The following is an 8,303-nucleotide window of genomic DNA, read 5'->3' on the forward strand; positions in this document are numbered from 1 at the left end:
TCGATTGGTTTGTTTGTTTTTTTTGTTGAGTTGTATGAGTTCTTTGTATATTTTGGAAATTAACCCCTTGTTGGATATATGATTTGCAGTGTTTCCTCCCAGTTGGTGGGTTGTCTTTTCTTTTTTTTTTTTTTGAGGAAGATTAGCCCTGAGCTAACATCTGCCACCAATCCTTCTCTTTTTGCTGAGGAAGACTGGCCCTGAGCTAACATCTGTGCCCATCTTCCTCTACTTTATATGTGGGATGCCTGCCACCGCATGGCTTGACAAGTGGTGCGTAGGTCCACACCCAGGATCCAAACTGGCAAACCCTTTGCCGCTGAAGCGGAAAATGTGAAATTAACTGCTGCGCAACTGGCTGGCCCCTGTCTTTTCATTTTGTTCATGGTTTCCTTTGCCTTGCAGAAGCTCTTTAGTCTGGTGTAGTCCCATTTGTTTATTTTTTCTTTTGTTTCCCATGCCTGAGTAGACATGGTATTTAAAAAGATGCTGCTAAGACTGATATCAAAGAGTGTACTGCCTATATTTTCTTCTAGGAGTTTTATGGTTTCAGGTCTTACATTCAAATCTTTAATCCATTCTGAGTTAATTTTTGTGTATGATGTAAGATACTGGTCTACTTCCATGTTTTGTATGTGGCAGTCCAGTTTCCCCAACACCATTTATTGAAGAGTCTTTCCTTTCTCCATTGTATGTTCTTGGTTCCTTTGTCGAAGATTAGCTATCCATAGATGTATGGTTTTATTTCTGGGCTTTCGATTCTGTTCCCTTGATCTGTGTGTCTGTTTTTGTGCCAGTAGCAGGCATTTTTCCAAAGAAGATATACAGATGGCCAGTAGACACGTGAAAAGATGTTCAACATCACTAATCATTAGGGAAATGCAAATCAAAACCACAATGAGATATCACATTACACCTATTAGAATACCTATAATTACCAAGACAAAAAATAACAAATGTTGGAGAGGATGTGGAGAAAAGGGAACCCTCATACACTACAGGTGGGAATGCAAACTGGTGCAGCCACTATGAAAAATATTATGGAGATTTCTCAAAACATATTAAAAATAGAAATACCATATAATCCAGCTATCTGACTACTGGGTATTTATCCAAAGAACTTGAAATCAATGAAGTTCAAAGAGACTTATGCACCCCTATGTTCACTGCAGCATTATTCACAATATCCAAGACATGGAAACAACCCAAGTGCCCATCAACTGATGAATGGATAAAGAAGGTGTGGTATACTGTGGTACAATGGAATACTACTCAGCCACAAAAAAGACAAAATCATCCCATTTGCAACAACATTGATGGACCTTGAGGGTATTATGTTGAGTGAAATAAGCCAGACAGAGAAAGACAAACACCACATGATTTCACTCATATATGGAAGATAAACAAACACATGGATAAAGAGAACAGATTAGTGGTTATCAGAGCGGAAGGGGGTTGAGGGGTGGGCAAAAGGGGTAAAGGGGCACATATATATGATGATGGATAAAAATTAGACTATTCGTGGTGAACATGATGCAGTCTATATAGAAACTGATAGATAATAATGTACACCTGAAATTACACAGTTATAATCCATTATGACCTCAACAAAATAATTGAGAAAAAAAAGGACATTGCAAAATATCAAAATGGTTATTTTGTATAAAAAAATAATAATAACCTTAAATGTACACAAGCGCATGTAATAACATACCTTAAAAATCTGTTTCCCTATGTAAGATATCAGCAGCATTTGACGCAAATTACCACACATTTCTCCTCGATATCTTTTGTTTGCATAGCTACCAGAACAGACACTTTCATGGTCTTCCACTGGTTAAAAATTCTCCTCACTGGTTAATACTCTTTAGTACCTTTTTGTGAACGTCTCTTCTTCTCTCATACTTCTTTATATGGACGTGTGCCAGAGCTCAGCCGCTATTCCTCTTCCTTTCCGGATCTGCATTTACCTCATTGATGTTCTCATCCTGTCTAACAGTTTTAAATATCACTACACTAACAACTTTCAAATCTGACATCTACAGCCAAAATTTCTCTCTCAAACTCCAGACTTACATATCCAAATGACTATTCAAATCTCTGCTCGGTTATCTTGTTATCATCTTAAACACAACTTGGCCAAAACTAAACTCTTAATTATTCAGCCTCTGCTTCAGCCTTTCCATATTACCTGAAGGCAACTATATTCCTAAAGTTGCAAAGTCCACAATTCTTGGAATTTTTGATTCCTTTCTTTCACACTTCATGTCCAATCCCTAAGGAATTCCTAAGGGCTCTACCATCAAAATATATTCAGAATCCAACTATTTCTTACCAACTCCATTGCTAACACCCTGGTCCAATATACTATGAGCTTGAACTGGCTTTGGGCAGTAAAGTCCTAACTGAAGTATATACTAAACACTCCACTACACAGAATTCTTTCAATATAGCAGCTGGAATGATTTTTTTCAAGAATGAGAAGCATACTTATATATTTATTTTTAATATTTCTTATTGGAATGGAATTAACATAGCATGAAACTAACCATTTTAATGTGTACAATTCAGTGCCATTTAGTGCATTTCCAATGCTCTGTAATTACCACCTCTATTAAGTTCCTAAACATTTTTATCATCCCAAAAGTAAACGCCATACCTATTAAACAATCACCTTTCATTTCCCATTCTCTCTACCCTCTGGCAAGCACGAATTGCTTTCTGTCTCGATGGATTTGCCTATTCTGGATATTTTATATATGTAAGTGGAATCATGCAATAGGTGACATTTTGTGACTATTGCTTTCACTTATAACGTTCATCCATGTTGTAGCATGTTTCAGTACTTCGTTCCATTTTGTGGCTGAATAATATCCCACTGTTTGTATATATCACATTTTGTTCATCCGTTTATCCATTGATGGGCATTTGGTTTGTTTCCAGCTTTTGGCTATTGTGAATATTGCTGCTATGGACATTTGTATACAACTATTTGTTTGAGTCCTTATTTTTAATTATTTTTAAATTTTGAAACAATTACAAACTTACAAGAAAGCTCAAGAACAGTATTAGGAACATTTATTTTCCTGAATCATTTGAGTGTATGTTGCTGTCCTTATGCCCAAATTTTCCCTAATATCTTAGCATGTGTTTCCTATAACCAAGGACATTCTCCTAAGTAACCATAACACAACCACTAGAATTGATGTATTACTACCTTCTAGTCCTCAGACCTCATTCAAGTTTTGCCCAATTGTCCTAATAATGTCCTTTACAGTAAAAGGATTCAGTGCAGGATCACATGTTGCATTTAGTTGTCACGTCTTTTTTAGGTTCCTTCAGGCTAAAACACTTCCTTTGTCTTTGACTCATATAACAATGATACTTTCGAAGATTACAGGCAGGTGATTTTCTACAATGTCCCTCATTTTGGAGTGTCTGATGTTTCCTCATGATTAGATTTCGATTATACATCTTGGTCAAGGATATCACAGAAATGGTGCTGTGTTCTCTCAGATGCTTGAAGATTTCAATCACTGGTAGTGTGTACTCTTTTCCTTTATAATTAGCAAGAGTTTTGCAGGGAGGAGATACTTTGAAACTGTGTAAATATCCAATTTATCATCAAATTTCTGATTTATTCATTTATTTATATCTGAATGGACTTATAATTTCCTATTTTGCTCAGTGAGTTATAATTGGTTCCTATCATTATTTATTATGATGCTCAAATTGCCCCATATTTGGCCAGTGGGAACCCCTTCAAAAAGCTTCTGTGTCTTTTTAACATGTCATTCTTTTAATGCTTCTGTGATTTCCAGTATAAGAAAATGTTCCAGACTCATCTCATTGCTTGCACTAGCTGTGGAAGCAGCTGTTTCTCCAAGGAGCCCTAGTTCCTTATAGTGACATATAATGTTTAGAAGTGATCTCCTCGGAGTGCTCATTGGTATTGGGGCCTTAGCCCTCTTAGTGGACAGATTTAGGGACCTTATGTGTTAGGAAAAGTACGTATACACACACATCTAGATTATTTTCATAAGTACATATATTGAAAACCAAGAGTTTTTGCCAATTACCTTCCAACACCACAGGGTTTATTCTAATTTTCTCCCTTTCATATTTATAACTCCCTTCTGTAACCATGAGAAACTTGGCTCCCATTATCTCTAATATATTTCACTATTTGTAACCACTTTCCATCTGCACCACAACTTGCTCCCTGGCATAGACACCCTCCTCACCCAAATTGGGCTATAATAGCACTTCCCAGGCTGCACCCTGTACCTCCCACACGCAGGTGCCCTCCTCATCCAACTTGGGCTTTGATTCCCCATACCAGGCTACTCCTCTGTAGAGGTGCCTTCTACAGACCCTCAGACTCAGATTCCTCATACTGTGCCACCCACGTGGTGGTCCTCCTCATTCTGCTTGGGATCCAAAACCCATGTCAGGCTAGCCCTCCATGGAGATGCCATCCTCACCCTGCTTGGTCTCTGATACTCTGTGCTGCACAGGCTTCCTATGTGGATGCCCTCTTCACCTCACTTGGGCTCTGACACCCATTCTGGGTTGCCGTGACCCCATCCTTCTATTCTGCTGGCAGGAGTGCCTGTCTTACTTCACGCTACCTGATGACTTTTGGGCTGAATTATTGAGGAAGAGAAAGAAAGAACAAGAAGAAACAGAATGATTCTTTTAAAACCTAAATCAGACCAAAATGGTTGTAGCAGTTTGCATTGCCATCAGTGGTTTATGAGGCATCTCATTCCTCCATATTCTGCTGGAAGGGCTCCCTCATTCAGAGCAAAAGGCAAATTCCTCATAATAGTATTCTAAGCTCTACTTGAATGTTGCCTGTTACCCTGTTTCTTCAACTTTTACTAACCCCTCCCTCCAAACACTAACTCTCCTTCAGACATCTGGCCTCCTTGCTGCTCATAAATGTGTAAGCCAAGCTCCTGGCTCTGGGTACTTTGAAGTAGCTGTTTCTCCTGCTTCAAACATTCTTCCCTCAGATTCTCCAGGTTCTCCTTCAAATACCTTTGCAATTCCCATCTTCTTATGAGGCCTAACTTGATGTGTTAATTTGCTTGGGCTGCCATAACAAAATACTACACACTGGGTGGTTTCAGCAACAGAAATTTATTTTCTTACAGTTCTGGAGGCTGGAAGTCCAAGAACAAGGGGTCAGAAGGTTTGGTTTTTTTTTGGCTTGTAGATGTCCATCTTCTCACTGTGTCCTCACATGGTCTTTCTTCTATGCGTGCACATCCCTGGTGTTTCTCTGTCTGTTATGACCTCCTCCTCTTATAAGAACACCAGTAAGATTGGGTTAGGGCCCACCCTAAGGGTCTTATTTAAGATTTCCTCTTTAAAGGCCATATCTTCAAATACAGTCACTTTGAAAGATATGGGGGGTTAGGGCTTTAAACATATAAATTTTGGTAGGTGGCAGTTTCGTCTACAACACCTGACCACCTGATGTAATGTTCAAATTTGCACCAAACTGGCACTTCCAATCCCTATTACCTTGTCCTACATTTTCATTTCCATAGCTCTGATCAACTTCTATCAGAGTACACAGTTTGATCTATACATGTATATTTTTTATGCTCTGTCTCCTCTAGTTGGAATATAAGTTCTACAAGGGACTAGAACAGTGCTTAGTACATAGTAAGCATTCCATGCGTAGTGTTGAATGAGTGAATAAAATTAATTTATCCATTTACCCATTGATGAACATTTGGGTTATTTCCAGTTTGATGCTATTATGAACAGTGTGCTATAAACATTTTAAATGTATTCTGATATACACATGTATAAAGTTGTACAGTATATCCAAAGAGTGGAATTGTTGGGTTGTAAGGTATGTATATTGTGGCTGTGGCTGCCATAATGTGAAGTCCCACAAACTGGGCAATTTATTTTTATTTTATTTTATTTTTGAGGAAGATTAGCCCTGAGCTAACTACTGCCAATCCTCCTCTTTTTGCTGAGGAAGCCTGGCCCTGAGTAACGTCCATGCCCATCTTCCTCTACTTTATATGTGGGACGCCTACCATAGCATGGCTTGCCAAGCAGTGCCATGTCCGCACCTGGGATCCAAACCAGCGAACCCTGGGCTGATGAGAAGTGGAACATGCGCACTTAACCACTGTGCCACTGGGCTGGCCCCCAAACTGGGCAATTTAAAACAACAGAAGTTTATTCTTTCACAGTCTGCAGGCCAGAAGTCTGAAATCAGGGTGTCAGCAAGGCCATGATCCCTTGGAAGGCTCTAAGGAAGAATCCTTCCTTGCCTCTTCCAGCTTCCGGTGGTTTTCAGAAATCCTTGACTTGCAGCAGCATAAAAATCTGTGCCTCTGTCTTCACATGACCTTTTTTTCTGTACCTGCATGTCTGCTTCTTTTCTCTAAACTCCCTTTCCTTACTCTTACATAGAAATCAGTCATTGGATTAGAGACCATCCCATTACTATATGGCCTAATTCTAACTTGGTGACATCTGCAAAGACCCTATTTCCAAACAAGTTTACATTCACAGATATCCAGGGTTAGGATTTGAACATATCTTTTGGAGGGACACAATTCAACTCACAATGTATATTAATCTACCTTTGGTAGATCATACAAAAATGGTTTCCAAAATGATTGTACCAGTTAACACTGCTACCATAGTTTACAAGAGACTGCATTCCTCCATGTCCTCTCCAACACTTATTATGGTCAGACATTTTAATTTTAGCTAATCTGGTGATTGTGGTAATATCACATTGATGGCTTAATTTTAGAATTAGCTTGCCAAGTTTCACAATGTAATTGCTGCATTTGGATTTTGATTGCATTTTAATGATAAACCAGTTTAGCAATAATTACTGTCTTTGTGATATTGCTTCCCAATCCATGAACACTGTATATTATACCATTTATTTAGTCTTCTTTACTGTCACTCAATAAAATTTTATGTTTCCCCATTAAAAAATAATAGAGGTCCAAATTCTTTCTTCTCTAGTTTAGGTACTGACAATTAAGAATAGGCAGGTCTGCCCTGTGTCAATCTGGAGTGCAGCTACAGGAAATTAAACTAGTTGGCACGACATGTCAGACGGAAGGAGGATCTGGGGTTTAGTGTTCTCATGGCTTTTCATAGTCCTTCTATAGCTATTCTCGACGTCGGCCTGGTTCAAACCCTGATGAGAAAGTCATGGCCTGCCACTGGGCCCACCACTCAAGGAGACGGGCTGGGTAACACAGGTTAGGGACAGACCACTGGGCAAGTAAATTGGAAGGTGGTGTGACTGATACCACATGTGCCTGGAGTAAGTCAGAAATGAGGCCAAGTCAGCTGGGGTGTCTTCCTGGGTTTTGAACAAGCTGAGAAAGATCAGATCACGAGGCACATGAAAGGCAGATTTCAGCTGCAAATTTAGCTGGGCAGGGGACATACAAGTAGACAAAAGACTTTGTCCCTGAGATCAGTGGATGTAGGCCAGTGCCCATTCAAGGACAAATAGAAAGCCCCTTCCCTCCTCCCCAATGCCATGGGGACACATAGGTCACCGTCCTTCCTTCATACTCCTGGATATATCTTAGAAAAGAAGCAGAGAGGGAAACTGCCAGAGATTGTGTGCCACAATCCAAGAGATACTGAGCAACAGAGGTAAGAACTGGTTAGATTAGATAGGACTAAGGTTAAACCAGATTAGGCATTTAGTTGATCTTTTCTCCAATAACTTGTAGGTGTAGAAAGGCCAAATTAATTAAAGACCAAATTTAGGAATGCATTTTCTCTGCATAAATGAGTTATGATATAAGTTAGAAAACTGTAGCCCCACTACTAACTCTTCCTACTTTCCGCCTCTTCTGTCGCTACCCCACTCTGCATGTGAAGAATTCTTAACATGTTTGCTTATGCTCTTGCTCCACTCAAGTGCCTGGAGTGGCTCTCTCTCCTTAATGAATGGTGCATCAATGCTCTCCATGACACTGCCCCAGCCCGCTTGTCTAAGTGTGGTCCCCGTAACCTTGCAGCAGTACCTTCAAACTACATCTAGTGAGGCCCCCAACCCCCTCACCCAATGTGCCCAAATATTTTATGTTGGTATTTCTCTCCAAGTGTGTGGTCATGATGCTCTTTTTGCTAAGGCCACTCTTCCTTCTCTCTTGTTGAAACACTCTGGGCCCATTCATGGCCAAGTTTAAAACCAAAAGACATTTCCAACTAGTATAATTTTTTCTAAAATCTTAGTCGCCTTATAGTAGGTTTTTTTTTTTTTTTTTATCATTTGATTTGTATCAGCT

This window comes from Equus caballus, chromosome 29, assembly GCF_041296265.1.
Source record: "Equus caballus isolate H_3958 breed thoroughbred chromosome 29, TB-T2T, whole genome shotgun sequence".
Taxonomy (NCBI): Eukaryota; Metazoa; Chordata; class Mammalia; order Perissodactyla; family Equidae; genus Equus; species Equus caballus.